The 15884-nt window shown below is 37.6% G+C and overlaps 1 protein-coding gene across 1 annotated transcript in view; it reads left to right on the top strand.

Annotated features, from left to right (window-relative positions):
- The window catches only part of ATR (ATR serine/threonine kinase), a 1835177-nt gene that overhangs the window by 846485 nt on the left and 972808 nt on the right, over window positions 1-15884 (top strand). The gene's annotated exons all lie outside the window — the stretch shown is intronic.

Genomic DNA, 15884 nt, shown 5'->3' with positions numbered 1-15884 from the left:
AAGAGGTTCAGAATCTTTGCATGGAGGTGTCAGCACAAATATGCTTATACTCCAGAAAGAGTATGGAGGTTGTTCTCCGGGCTGGATGTAAGATGTTGGAGATGCAGAGGACAAGGGGTGAGGACTGGAATCCTGTTTGCTAGAGCTGCCTAAATCTAGAAGAGTATAACAAGATGCCTAGACTGACTGATTAGGAGGATGGAGGAGATTGAGACAACGATAACAGAAGATTGCTGGTTTTAGAGACAAACATTTGATGGTTATGAAGACAAGAGAAACAGGAATTAATAGAAACAATGATATTGCTGGTGAAAAATTGTCACAGGGTTATAGAAGCAAAACACAAAACCAAGGGGAGAACAGGTGTATGAATTGGTGCAAGAATGTAAGAGGGGAAAAAAGAACCAGAATAGGGGATAAAGGGTAATAAACATCTTATAAAATGGAAAATATGACAGGACAAGATGAAGAAAAGTGAGGAATGAAAGAAAGGATATTAGAAAGCACAGGCTGTCACTCTGGGAGGAGGGAAAGGAATGAAAAGAGATAAAGGCACACAAAAAGAGAATATGTATTAAGAATAATAAGGTGATATCAGTCTGCAAGATCAAATAGTCCCAATAAATAGAAGGCGACGAATAGGATGGAGGAAAGGAGATACAATACAAAAAAAAGAAACGAGACGCAAGAGCGACTCAAAACTATGGGTGGATTCCGAGCCACTGGTGAAAGGTAAATTACTGATGGATTAAGAAGCTACTGCATTAATAGCATGCACAATAAGGGTGGAAGAAATAAGTCACTCATAGAAAGTAACATTACAGAGTGATAAAATATGATGCATAAGAGAATGTAGAAAACACACAAAAGAAAGAATCAGAAGTCAATAAGATATGTAGAATCCTGACTAACAAATAAGATCAGTGTGTTGACAAAAGCTGTCATTTGTTTGATTATGTATGGAGACAAAACAACTAGAAAGACAGCTGTGAGTATATGATTGTAAAGTAATTTTAAGAAACAAGTATTTAATTCCATCTACTTGGACAGTGATTGCTAACAGTAGATGGTCTCCGAAAATGTGTTTTAAGTCCATTGTTTATATCATTCATTTTATGTGTGTAATGCTGTTATGTGAAACTACAAAATTGTCTATGAAACAAGTTTTGTGTGTTTTATCAAATATACTTGGTTTAACTAAAAAAAAAATAAAATAAAAACTCACCTAAAGCAGTATCTGCTGGGTACATGTTCATACTCCTGGCTCTCTCCTGATTAAACCAACTTAGCTTAACCCATCCATAGAGTTAGGACTCACAAACTACTACTTCCAATAAAATCTAAGTTCATACATTATGTAAATTCAGCTTTCTATTCCGTCATCCCACTCAGGTCATTTCACCTCTCTCCTTTTTTCACGACGCCCTTATAACACCCTACCATCTTTCATTCTCCTTCTCCTCTCGCCTCTAGTGCTCACTGCCTCTAATCTACATTTTTTCCCCATTTCCTCTTCCAGTATTTTTTTTTTCACTTATCTTTGCTGCTTTATTTTTTCTCTTTCCTTACCTTTCTCTCTTTACTTCCCGTTTTCCTTCCTTCTGCGTACTTAACCATAGATCAGCTTTTTTCCGTAGTTTATGTCCTGTAATCAATATTCCTCTTGTTTGTTTTCATCTTTTATTTTGTACTCCTCATTATTTTTGTCAAATAACTCGTATGATTATAGCCTGTCATTTCACCGTCATCACAGAATTACATCATATTGCATTGTTGTCTTAAAATTGCATCGCACAGCTTTATTTAATATGTCTTTCTTTTACATTTTGTACTGTTATCTTTTGTGACTATGTATTGTTTTATAACTTTCCGTAAATGTAATCATTAAATATAAATTGTATTTTTGTACTGGAGTGTTTCTCCCTGGACATCTGCTGAAAAAGATCTTTTTAGGCCCAGTCTAACTAACCCAGTAAGCAAATGCCAATAAATAAATGAAAGTTTTTCACAGGGAGGCAAGCCCCCTTGTATCACCCATGTAGGGGGCTATGCTCCACACCCCATGCTAATTATTTGTTACAGCTTTTAAGACTGCACAATCCCCAGGGAAAAGGCATTTTCCTCAACCCCAACAATTGTTGAAATCGAACACCTATTGACCATCTGTTTTGTCAGACAAAGAATGTTGATCAAACACAGGTCGACATTAAGGACTTTCAGTGATTTCAACAAATGCCGTATGTTTTACAGAGTAGGTGTAAGTGACAAAATGTTTTGATCTGTACTTTATGAAATTTCAGAGGTATGATGACTGAGGTTATATGGCAAATAATATTGAGTGACAGAAGGTTAGGGAATAAGACAAGCCAAATAAAGGATCATAAGCTAAGAATAGGTCTTGGAAAAACATTTGTTTATGGGAAAGGGAGGTAGGCAAGTGGAAAAAAAATAGGTGATAACCTTGGGAGCATTCCCAGGTGTTTGGGGGTAGGTCAATAAGCATATCAGGTGGTCATTTGCATGAGTGCTAAGACTGTCGTGTATTTTGATGGTTTGGTAATTTTTTTTTTTTTTTTTTTTTTTAACAAGAGCGTTGTTGATATATTTCTCTCTGCATTTTTGTTTTTATTGTATGGTGTTTACATTTATATAAATGTTATTAATGGATTTACTGGTATATAACTGACTAGGTATGTTTTGCATATGGTTTATACACTTTTTACCTAAAACACGCAATTTTTGCATTTGGACTCTTAGAGTTGAAATGTTTATACTACCTTTAGAACTGTAATTTTCTGCTGAACAGCTGTATCATTTTCACTTTCAATGCAGAAGTCATTTATGAGCTGCTTATGTGTGTTTAATCTGTGCTATATATTGCTTTTTTGCTTAAAGATTTTTTTTTAGAATGATGCATCATTAAACTGGTATGGAACATAAGAGATTAACGAGATTGTTAATGATGCCATTTTATTAACAGAGAAGTTTTATAGCAAATTGCCTCATAGTCAAGTTGACACTGTTGCAACCATGCATGCAAGAAAGCTGTTTGTTTCCTCTCCTTCTGTCTTTGCATAAGTTACTGTTACCAAATAGGCTTGTCTAAATTGGTTTTAAAAAGCTGCATTCACAGTACAGGAATAAAATTCCAACCAACCCACCATTGTGTGTTAACCTGTTTAGCTGTGTAGAGCAGTCTGTATTTCTTTAAATAACTTTCTATTTTGTAAATGATGGGGGTCATATATTAAGTCCATGTCTTATAGGATGTTATACAGTTTACTGAATATGGATAACTGAAAGCCCAAATGTTGATTGAAAATATTGAAATACCAAAGTGTTGAACATTGAAAATGTCAAAAAATCAAAGTGCCTACTACAGCATAAATTAATTCCATGAATTTTGCCCCTTGCAAGGCTCATGCTGGTATTTGTTTTGATTTATGCTTATAGGGTTTTGGAGTCATCTTTGCCTACTGTCTGACCTTGGGCAAATCACTTAATCAGACAGCATTTTGTTGCAGTCGGGAAATTCAGTTGTCTTTTGGATTTTGTGCCAAGTAGCTACCTATGAACCTGTTGTGGTTTGCTGTTTTAAATGGTGTAAATGCACATATTACATTATGTACAGTGGTGGTTCCAGTAGGCTTTCACCAGGCAAGTAAAGATATACAAAGAACCAAAATTGCCAGGACTTGGAGTGTGGGTTTGACGATCCTGGGCCAGTGATAGCTCCCTTAATGTGTTAGTGAAAGCATGCACATGTAAGACATGGTGAAGGACATCCTTGGTGACATAGCTGCTCATATCATCCACTAGAGGTGGGGTTAGGGCCCTAATAGAAACACTTTCATTGATGGAACTCTGGTGAGGGTGCAAACCATCTCTATGCCTACAAGAAAAAAAATAGAATATGCTCTTCCTCTGACTATCATTGGTAGTTTTTATGCTAGTCAGTTGCAATCTGTCCTTTATAGACTCTGCTGACATTCTTCAGCCTAACCATCTTTCCATGTTTATTTTTTGAGAATAGCTGTTTCTTTATATGTCATTTTTTTTTACATGAATCTTGGTAGTTTGACAAGAAATGTCCTTGTAGATAGGACATGATGCACATAACTGCACTGTGTGTAATCTGCATCATAGTTATAATCCAAGAGAAGCAATGTTGTCCGCATTTCTATGAAGCCCAATGTCCAAAGCTTGTGCAAATTGTTGCTAACAAAAAGAGAATAGATACCTGATATGTGTTGACTGTTGTTCAATTTCCTGAAGTTTTGAAGTTACCTGAAAATATAAGTAAAGGAGTTACCATACATTAAAAACGAAACTGTATTTGCAAGATGTGGTATCCTCTTGTCATGTCAGCCAGTGGTCATCAGTATGCAAGTGCAGACTTAATTTCTTTCAGTGAAGATGCAAAGCGGTGATGGCAGGCAGTCTTTTTGCTTTACTGGAATATAGAAATATCAACTGTAAAGTGTTTGCCTGCCATCTACTCTGTGTAGTATGAAAAGTTCATGTGGCCTCATTGTTAACTCCTGAGAACAGTAGGTGCAACAGAGAGACAGTGTGTGTCTACAAGAAAATCAGTTGTAACAGAAATGATGCTGTAATGGACCAGGAAGAAGATAAAGTACAAATTCATTTGAGTCATCATGGGAAGCAACCTGAAGCACTTGTTTTGTTTCAGGATGGGAAGCCAGGATTGTTTGTTGGGAAAACATGAGGTAGCAAAGTGTTGAGAAGGAACTGGAGACATCTTATCAAAACAAGGAGGGGTTTAAAGGTGGTCAGTAAATTCCAACAGTATGTCATGATTCTGATGCTAAGCTACATCATACGCATGTGGATCAAGTTAAGAAATCTGAAGGATGGTTAGCAGCTGAGGAGAATGTGAAGAACTTGCCTTTCTTGGTTTCTTAGATAAGCTGTGGATGCTAGGGCTTGCCTTTTATCAAAGTGTAAGATTGCTGTGTTAAACGTGATGACAGAATTCAAGAATGTTATTGCAGAAAATGCAATGACAACTATTAGCGGAGTTTAGATCAAATAATAGTACTGTTGTTAGTAAAGACTGTTGATTGACAAATTTATTTCAAAGTAACCTTCAGGCTACTTTTTTGTTGCATTGTTGTAAGTTGAATTCACTACATTGAGCACATGCATTGTATGTTTGCATTTGTGATGAAAGCAAGTTCTACGTGTTTCTGCACCCTTGCAGGACTTTGCTTCTGTTTAAAATGTGTCACGTGAACTGTGTACCAAATGTATTATCAAACTGTTATGATTTCGGTAATACAGATTTTAACTTTTATGACTTTTCGTTGTGAATTAATAGCAGTGATGTTCTTTAGATGCACCTTAGAAAATGATTTTTTAGAGAAATACAACATCTCTGTGGCTACGACAGCAACTTATAAAGTTGTAGTGCTGTGATGTCTTACAAATATACCCACATCCAAACACTTTCCAAGTGGTATCTGTCACCTTGCGAAATAGGCTAAAACATTCTTGTTGCCTAGATTTGACTATTTCTTTTCACTGATGAAACGGCACACTTTGCCTTCTTGCAGATACTTACAATTAATTGGTTTATTTCAATATCTCTTTACTGTTAGTTAGCAGATGCTACTTATGTAGAAAGACTAGTTTAGTTTTGTTGTTTCATTTAAAATCTCATTTCAGTGGAAATCTGCTAGTGCAGAAACCGTATGACAGTGTTTTGTACATGCCAGTCCCTCTTATATTTTTAAACAGACTGAAACAGCAAGGTAATGTTCCCTGTCCTCTTTGTATTTCTGGGCAGTGTGAAGCAGTGTGGTGGTGTTTTCACAATAAAATAGTTGAACTGCAGTGTGGCAGTATTTTGGTTATTGTGTGCTTAAAAACTGTTAAAATATTAATTCAGGATGCAGCAGGATTTCTAGCAATACCATACTTCCATTAAAGTTTGTGTGTGGAATATATAATACACCATTCATTGTCCAGCTTTAATGTGCAGCAAAAGCACCACCACACACTGGTAAGTGAACAACTGAATTAAGATGGAAAAATTGCACACAACCATAATCCTTGTGTAGTGTAATATTTTGTGGGATGCCTTTTTTGTGTGAAACAGTAAAACTTTTTTGCATGATAAGCATCTCCTAAGATTTGATTGATTTTGAAATGAACTTCCAGTTAATTATTTGTTTGCTGAAGGGCATGAGGGACTTGTACATCAGTGAAAAGTTAATCACTATAGATCAGCAACATGAATTGCTCCCTTTATTGTTATGTACTTTCTAATCTGAAGACACATTTTCCTGTCCTGCAACCTTGAGTATGTTGTGGTGAAGACGTCTCTCTGCCCTTGTAATGCTTGAATTAAAGTTTTGTGCTCCTGGTTTGTTCAGCGTTAGGAAACTGGCCTGCGAGAAGGGGCCAAGCGCAGTCCAGAATGCCCTTTGTGTGATGGTTCACTTAAGTAATTCAAGAACTTCTTCTTGGATAAGGGTGCCAGGAACCAAACATGGATCCAGGTCTGAAGTACCTTTTGCTGGTTGATGCTTGTTAGCTGGGTGTCCTGTCCAGGCTCAGCTGAATAAGGCTACATGGAGTTGCCATGTGAGCTTACCATTTGCAAGGTGAATGGTGGGGGTTTTGGTGAGATACCAGTCAGGTAGCAGTCAGGGCAGAACATGCAACAGATTAGACTCTGATAATGGAAGCAGTCTCTTGGGACCTAGAATGCTAGAAGAAGTCAGAACTTGTGCAATAAGTTCAAAAATGGTTGATCTTATGTCTGCACACTGTATTGGTTCAGGAACAATACCTTTCTTGCTGGGATGGTTTGTGTTTTACTGTGGAGCTGACCCTCATCAAATGCCCCAAGTGGGTAAAGATATATTCACAAACCCCTTGGTGGGTACTGTTTAGTTGGAGTCTGTCAGTAAATGAGAGGGTCACTTTAGTGCATCTGCCGGCTGTAAAAATGAAAACATTCCATTTATGCATATGCACCTAAGAGATATTTGTACTGTTCGGCCTTCTTTGAAAATGGAAGGTGTGTGTGATGCTCGATGTAGTACCAGCTAGAGATTCTGTGGTTCTCCTAGGAGACTTCATCACTGACTTGAAGTGGTGAAATTGGAAGAGATAAGTTCTTTATCTCATCATGAGTGGTGAATTATTTCTGGACTTTTGTTTAGGTCATGAATTGTCCATAACTATGTTGAACTATTAGAATGCTCATAAAAGTATTTGGAGCCAAAGCACAATGCACAAAAAGTTCAGTGACTAAACATGTCATCTTATAATCAGTCCTGAGGTCATATGATCTGGACAGTCAGGTCAGGAGTGGAACTGGTCAGTCAGCTGATTTCTTGCTTTGGTAACAATTTGGGATCAGATGTGTTGGATGGTGGAAAACCAGACTTGGGACAAACAGATGTGCAGTAAGGGGTCCTAGGACTGCCTATCAAAAGCTTCTATGTAGGATAGGTGGAGTGAGTTCATATCTCATCTCCAGACTAACGTCTCTTGTACAGCCGGGCAGGTTGTGGATGTAGTTTGAGAATGCATCCATTTGAGGTGCTAGCAAGAAGCTGTAGCCAAAACATGTTCAATGTTTGTCATGTCAGTAATTTGAAGATCCGCTGGTAAACACCAGTGGTAAGGAAAGCTGTTAAAGAAGTAGGCCTTTCCTAAAATACTGAATTGGTGAGGGCTGTATATTTGGCATGTGCACAAACAAGCCAGAAAGATACAGCTGTTGCAGTCAAATGAAGGCTTGGGTGTGGAAGAAATTTAGCAAAGCCATGGAGAACAACTTTCAGACAGGTGTAGAGAGGCTCTGGCAAGCTATCCATTAATTCAAGAAATGGAAAAAGGGGACTTCTTAGCCTGTTTTTATCAAGAGTTTAACTTTTTCCTCAAATCAGGACTTTGTTGAGAGGTGGAAGAAATGATTTTGAGGAACACGTGAAGCCAGTGGACATGCCACCCTCTGAAGAGTCGGTGAAGAAAGCAAATGGTTGAGTTGGATCCATTTCAGCAGCTGAAATCAGTCCAGAGATTAAATAGTTCTGTTGTATCAAGGAGGATGAGAGTGGGGGAAAATGCTGAAAATGCACAACATTTTTGTAGTGTTGTGTTTATTATGCCTTTTTAGTGTTGTGCAGAAGATTGGAATAGTACCTTTGGATTGACCGTCTAGGGTAGTGGTCCTATTTTTTTAGAAAGATTAACAGGAGGGTGCCCACAATTTACAGAGGGATTAAACTTACTGATAACCATGGAAAAGTTTTTGGCAGAGTGCTGGAAAAGAGATTATTTTAATTTGTCACGCCTCTGATTGAGGAGGTCAGATGACTGGAAGTAGAACTTTGTACAGGTATTACAGGAGTCATGGGAATGCCACTACTATCTGTGTGCGTTTTGTGGACCTGAAAAAAAACATAAGACCTTGTACACTGGAATATCTCCAATAGTAGCAGGAGCAACGGGTGTTATAAAAAAGAATCTACAATCGTATTTAGATATTTTACCAATACATGTAACGCCGTACAAATTGCAGGAGAAGTCATTACTGGGCACACTGCGAGTGCTGCAAAGAGTACTTCTGGCTGACGTCTAAGATTGAAACAATACTCATTTCATGAACTTTAATCATTCTTTGACTTAGGAATGGGGTCCATTCCTGTCATGGTATTAGAAATCCAAAAGATTTGGAGAAATTAAAGGAACAACTATGTTCACTGGAATGAATAGAAGAAGTAAAATAAACAGTAAGAGGTTCAAATGTATAGGATATGAAATGGGAAGAAGTAACAACCAGAGAAACCGAAACAAAATTTAAGAAAAGCTTCTAACTCGAAACCCCAAGCCCAGATGTAGTGCCTAACTTCTGGCTGAAAGTATTAACATTGTTACATGAAAACTTATCCCTCAGTAAGAATTACTTATATGTACACCCCAAGTAGACACCAGCCTGGTTAACAACAGAAACAACAATACTCCCCCTTAAGACTGAACCTGCAAGCTATCCTAAAAACTAGACCAATAGCTTACCTTCTGATGTTGTATAAACTGTATACTGGAATTGATTCCAACAGAGTTTGTAGGCACTTAAAAGAAAACTCAATCATGGCAATAGACCAAAAGGGTAACAGAAGAAAGTCGTATGGAACAAATGATCATTTGTTGTTAAATAATTATAATGGAGAATTGTAAAAAGGGGAAGAATCAAAGTATGGAATGGATAGATTACAAAAAAGCATTTGTCAGCATCCCACATTTATAGATGGAGTGCTTACAGATGTACAAGATACATCATTATGTTGCAGTGACCGTGAAACAGTGGCAAGCCACTTTACAGCTAAGCCATGATAAAGGACAAATTATTATCCCAGGGATAAAAATTCAAAAGGGGATATTCCACAGTGACTCTTTGTCACCACTGCTCTTTGTCTTGCCCTTAGCCCATTAAGCTGTCTACTTAACAGATTAGGTCATGGTTACTATTTGGCTCTCCGAAAACAGCAAAGTGTGTAAAGACTTCTCATATTTTTGTGGGTGATTTAAAACTATATAGTTAGTCAGTGGAGGAGTTGAAAGCACAGCTGGAAATGCTCAAAACATTCTCAGTTGATATAAGAATGTCATTTGATCTTGATGTTGTTGTTTGTCTTTTCAGCTTTTCCCGGTTAGGGCTTGCCACAGCGGAACTCCGGTCTGCTAATGATTGGCAGTCGATTTTTATGGTGCCGAGTTGCCAGCCTGACGCCCAACCTTCAGCAAAGGCACGCCCATTCACGCATGTCTTTCGGAGGCCACTCTACTGTGGGGAGGACGTGCAGACTCCACACAGAAGGCACTCCAGCCAAGAATTGAACAGGAGAACCTCTTGCTGTGAGGCAACAATGCTACCGCTGTACCACTACGAATGTGTAAAAGCAACATTTAAAGCAGGGAAGCTGCAGCAGCAAGAAAATATCAGTCTGTGTCAGGAATTGGGATGTAAAGGAACTTGAGCAAGAGGGAGTGTATAAATATTTGGGAAGTGATGAAGGATTACAATAAAACTTGAACAAATGCAAACAAAACTCAGTTAAGAATATTTTGGAAAACTAAAATTAATACTGAAAATAGCCTTGACGTCTAGGAACTATGTCCAAGGTAGAAACTGATTTGCTCTTCCTGTTCTTACACTTTGGAGGTGATTGGCCCCAAAAGGTATGGGATCAGCTGGACAGGACAAGAAGAAAAATACTTCACTCTTCTATTCTATTCTTCTTTATTCCTCTGGAAAGAAATAAAATTAATATTAATCATTTGTGCTTGGTCAACATTTAATGAACACATCTGCTAACCCCCTATTATTCAGTTTTCTGCGTCACTGTTGGTAAATAAAGCTCTGGGTCTGATAAATTAAGTAGAAGGTGATTCACATATAGTGGTAATTTTGTATTCTGTGGTGGTGCTGCAGTAACGTTGTCGCCTCACAGTAAGACGCTGTCCGGTTCGATTCTAAGCTAGAGCATCTTCTGCGTGAAGACATGCGTGAATGGGCGTACCTTCGTTGAAGGTTGTGCGTCAGGCCTGGCAAACCGGTACATAAAAATCAACTGCCAATCATTAGCGGACCAGAGTTCCGCTGTGGCGACCCCTAACTGGGAAAAGCCAAAAGACTCAAACAAACATCAGCTCTGCCATATCCCCTCACAATTGAGCCTCTAAGCCTTAACCTCTAAAGGCTTAATATACAAGACAGAAAGAAGAGGGGAAAGCAGGCAACCCTGATGTGTACAGTAGAATAAACCACGTTGAGAAAAACTTTTAATACAAAAAGCAGCAGCAAAGCTTTCGGGTCTACACCCTTCCTCAATGCTAAATACAAAATCAAAAACACATGAGTTAGAGTTTAAATAGGAGCCAAGAAAAGTCACGTGATCGCAGCTGATCAAATGACAACAACATATAAAATCACAAACAGGTTATTTTAAAAAATACAAAATTTAAAAGTAACATAGAAAGCACATATAAAAATAAAAAATAAAAATAAAACACATACAAATATTAAGGGACACGTATAGAAATTTTTTTTTACAATCAAAATTTACTCTGCTGTAACCTCAATAGAAAAATTTTCTATATGTGTCCCTTAACAATATTTTTGTGTGTTTTATTTTTATTTTTTATATGTGCTTTCTATGTTACTTTTAAATTTTGTATTTTTTAAAATAACCTGTTTGTGATTTTATATGTTGTTGTCATTTGATCGGCTAGCTGCGATCACATAACTTTTCTTGGCTCCTATTTAAACTCTAACTCATGTGTTTTTGATTTTGTATTTAGCATTGAGGAAGGGTGCAGACCCGAAAGCATTGCTGCTGCTTTTTGTATTAAAAGTTTTTCTCAACGTGGTTGTATTCTACTGTTGTTTTTTTTGTTTCCAGTACTACAGTGGGTACTTGTTTTGGATCCTGCAACCCTGATGTGTACCCCAATGAATCCTGAAAAATTCTGAAATACACTGTTCTGTCTTGATGCAGGCCTTGGAGGAAGTAATTATACAAGTTCTATCAGTGATTTTTTTTTTTCAGGAAGGCAAACTTGTCCAACACTTAATATAAAAAATCCCAGTTAACCTTGTCAAATGTCTTCTCTGCATCCATTCTGAGAATCTGTAGCTTTCCGTTATACTTAATAGTACCTTAGGTTATGAGGGAAGTCTTACTGTAGTTGTCAAAAGTAGTCCCCCTGCCCTCGAGACAAATTCTATCTGATATAAATTAATCAGAGAAGGCAATGTGGGAGCTAGTCATTTTGCCAAAATAGCCATTGAGATGAGCCTTTAAGAACCAACAAGCATTAGGTCCTTACCTGGTTTCAGCAAGAGGGAAATAACAGTTTGTATCCATAAGGGAAATTGAATTCTAGTATCCAGTACAATATTAGCCAGATCAGTAAAATTGTCTATAAAGCCCTACCATCCATAGCTGTAGTCCTCCAATGGAAGCCCATCTAAGCCCAACATTTTTCCTCGGGACAGTTCTCTAAAAATCCTACCCACTTCATCTCTGTTGGCTGGCATGATCAGGGACTCCATCTTAATTGTAGTGAGTGCAAGGCTTTACCATATTTTGAATATAATTGTGGTTCTTGTCTCCTCTCCTTCTGTTCCTGAAGAAGGAGGTTGAATTCTGTCCTTTTCTGGATTTCAGTAACTTGAAGTAACACATTGTTGCATTTAGTTCTGGATGGTTACCCTGCAGGGGCTAATGCTCTTGCTGAATGACAACCAGTTTGTTGTGTAGCCCCTAAAGAACCAAGTGAGGTAGAAGTTGTACCCCTTCAGAGTAATTAATGCTCATCCGACAGTGGGACATACAGTGAACTGTCATTTAACCGGCACCCATGTGGATTGGTAAATGGCAGATAACTAGTTTCTGACTGGCTGAGAGTTACTATTAAAAATAGGCCTACTATTGTACTATTTGTTTGGTTTGACTTATCAGGTTGGAGAGAGAGGGAATTTATTCCCATCTTCCTTTTTAAAATTCTAAAACTCTAAAAACATAAGGTATGTTTCTGCAGGGGTAAAGAGAAAGTGCAACACATGAAAATTGTAGTGCATTTCTTTGATTTTGTTTATTTATTTTTACTGGTTGCTTGGGTTCCGGCTAACTGAGAGTTTACTGTTAACAGGAGAATCATTTTCTCAGCAGTTCACATTCTCATGGAAGTGAATGAGTAGGCAAACCTCTCTTAATTCTGAAATGGGATTTTGCAGAAACCACATTTGAAGGTACCTAAAGGTGGAAAAGGGTGTCTCAGTCTTATAGAACCTTGTAAACCTTTAGCTAATTTAAGTACAGGAACATTCATGATACTGTCTTTTCTTAATTTAAGGCTCTTAACTCATTCACTCCAATGGAGTTCAGGAAATTTGCACTGTAACTTCCAATGCCCGGAGCCTAAGCCTTTTCACAGAATCAAATTGTGTCCTCGCATTTCAAACACATCTTCATATCTGTGGAACCATAAAGATTAAAAGTTTAAATGGCAAACTCTTCAGCACAAACTGTTTTTATAGTGGTAATAATTCTTTAGGTTCTAGGTTTTAAACCGAATATCATAAGTCACAGTAAACACAGTTAACTATTACATTTGTAATATTTTGTAAGCAACTTACAATATCTCAGCAACCACTCAACTTACACACATACTGTCAGCAGCATTTTATTCATCTGAGAGCTTTTGTGTGAGGCTAAGGAGTTCTGTCTGTGTTACTTAGCTGATGAGATATTTAAATTTGAAAATATCTATATAAATTAATATAAAAACAGTTAATATATATTTACCTGCGCTAGACAGAGGTCAAATATTAAAGCAGTTGAGTTTGCTGTTGTGTAAGCTTTAACATGAACTCTTTTAAAACCTTGTACATAGCATGGTTTTGGAATTATTGACTCGTGTATGAACAAGCAATACTTGTTGCTTAGAGGCATCAGTAGGAGTTAACTGCAAATGCACCTTGAGGCATCACTCGGATGCAATGAGTTAAATGTACTGATAGTGCTGATGTTACTGAAAACATGTACTCTTTTAGGATGACAGACCAGTTCTTTGCTTCCTTTGCACCATGAAGACATGGTCTTGAAATTACATTTTCCATGTGGATTGGCAGCTACATTGTTTTTTGATTTCAGGTGGCAAACTGCTTACTAGCAAATGCTGTGGTCAGAGCTCACTTCATTAGAGGGGTAGCTATCTCTACTGCTCACGTCAAGAATGTGTGTTGCAGACATCTGTGCCATGACAACTCTGTCTTAAATGCAGAACTTCACCACAATGCATTGTCTTGACTATAACTGTGAAAGTCAAGGCTCAGTGTTCTCCAACTCAGGTTTATGAACTCTGATTGTGTGCTCCTCCAACTCGTTCCACCATGGTTATTTATTTCTTGATTTTCATCACAAGTAAGGACCCATCAAGGAAGACCCTTCATGCCAGGTAGAAAATATACATTTTTACTATATGCTTTGATCTATGAGAGGATAATTATGGGTTGGAATACCTTCTGGGTGTGTCTTCTGTGACCCTCACCTTTCGGAATGCCGTATTAGTAGTGAAGTAGCTACACAGTTCTGCGTTGAGAACCTATTCAAATAGGCTATTTCCATATAAGCATCTAAGGTTATGTGTGGATCTTCCTGCTCTTGGATTTCTCTAGACATCAGACTGCAATTAAACAAAGTGAGCAAGCTCTGAAGGAGTGGAAAGTAGACCCTACTAATAAAGTCACAAAAGAAATGTATAAGTAGCTTAAAACAAAGACAAGGATGGGACAGTTGTATAATAAAATTGCAGAGATTGCAGGTAACCACATTAACCAAACGCATCGCTGTGGGTCACTTCACTTCCTTAACTGGCTGAAGCGATCTAATGTACTAGTCTTTTCTCAGATTATGAATGCATGCAACATCCTCTAAATCCTAGGCAGATGCCTTGCCACCAACCAATTATTAAACTGCTGCACACGCCCCAGAGAATTGCACTCACTAAACCAACTCCTAATGCTCACTCACAAATCCAAAAACCATAATGGTAACTATTTATACTCTGTAATCATTGCTAAACTGTGGCCCTTGATCTCAGCAGATATCAGAAATATCTCATCTTATGTACAGAATGATCCTTCACTTGTAACACAACCTCTTTACCAAGAACCTTTTTTATTCTAAATCTTAGCCTATCTATAATTAACAATCCCCATGAAATCATACCTACAGTCACAATGAAAGCAATACCTATCATTATAACAGTACTGCCCTACACTGACTACTAATTCTTCAAATTATGCATTCATATCAAACAAATATTACAGAATTTCTTAATTTTACTATAGTAATTTTCTAGTTACAGCTCTCAACTGAACTCAACTTCTAGCAGATAAGGCATAAGCATATTTTATCCTATCTCTGTATTAATATTATATTGTGAGTATATGTGTATATACATACTCTGTATAATAATGCTGAGTGTTCTATTGATATGTGAGTTTTACATGCTGTATGTAAAATATTCTATAGATATGCCTGAGCCCAGCATGCTATAAATACTGTGTAGTCTATGCAACATGACAATTACCTGGTAAGTTAGCTAATCTTGAATGCTGAAGTGTATTTTAATGTTGGCGCATTCAAGTTTATGTAGTATGGATCTTTTCCCTCCTGGCCTCTGCTGAAAAGGGGTTTTGCCCAGTCAGACTTTCTCGGTAAACCAAGGCAGATAAATTAAACTCATTCTCCTAAACCAGCTGATATAGGACAGCAGCAGTGATTCTACTACAGAGTCCTAAGGCAATTTTTAAAATCCATAAAATTCCTTAAAAGCAACTTTCAGTCATAAAAAACTCTGCTTCAGTAAATGATGCCATCACATTAATTAATGTTTTCCTCTCAAGTGCACTAGTAACTCCAGCAATAAAGACCTCTACACCCTCATTGGTGGCACTACGGAGGGAAGCTCAAGTGGAATAGACTTGTAGGGCTTTTGCCTAGTCTGTATATTCCTGGCTGTTTCCCTGTGGAACTAAAGGGCCATCTGGGTGCAGATAGATGACCTGTTGTTCAAGGTCTTGCAGAAATAAATAACTTCATTTGATTTGAATACATCGTTCTCACCACACTCTGATTATTTTAAGGATCTTACCGCAAATAAGGTTCAGTCTTCTGTCAGCAAGATTGATATGAAGTAAAACCAAAGTGCACAGGCACTACACCCCAAATTCCTCTATATGGCCTCGTCTCTGTCTGCTAAAGCACTCTCATTCATTTTCAGCCTAACATTAACTACTTGAACTGTGCCTTACCACTGGAAATTTGCTACCAAAA

The sequence above is a fragment of the Protopterus annectens genome, chromosome 5.part0, assembly GCF_019279795.1.
Source record: "Protopterus annectens isolate FY-2018-M chromosome 5.part0, PAN1.0, whole genome shotgun sequence".
NCBI classification, from domain to species: Eukaryota; Metazoa; Chordata; order Ceratodontiformes; family Protopteridae; genus Protopterus; species Protopterus annectens.
The sequence above is the reverse complement of the archived record's forward strand: the minus strand, read 5'-3'. Positions and strand labels throughout refer to the sequence as shown.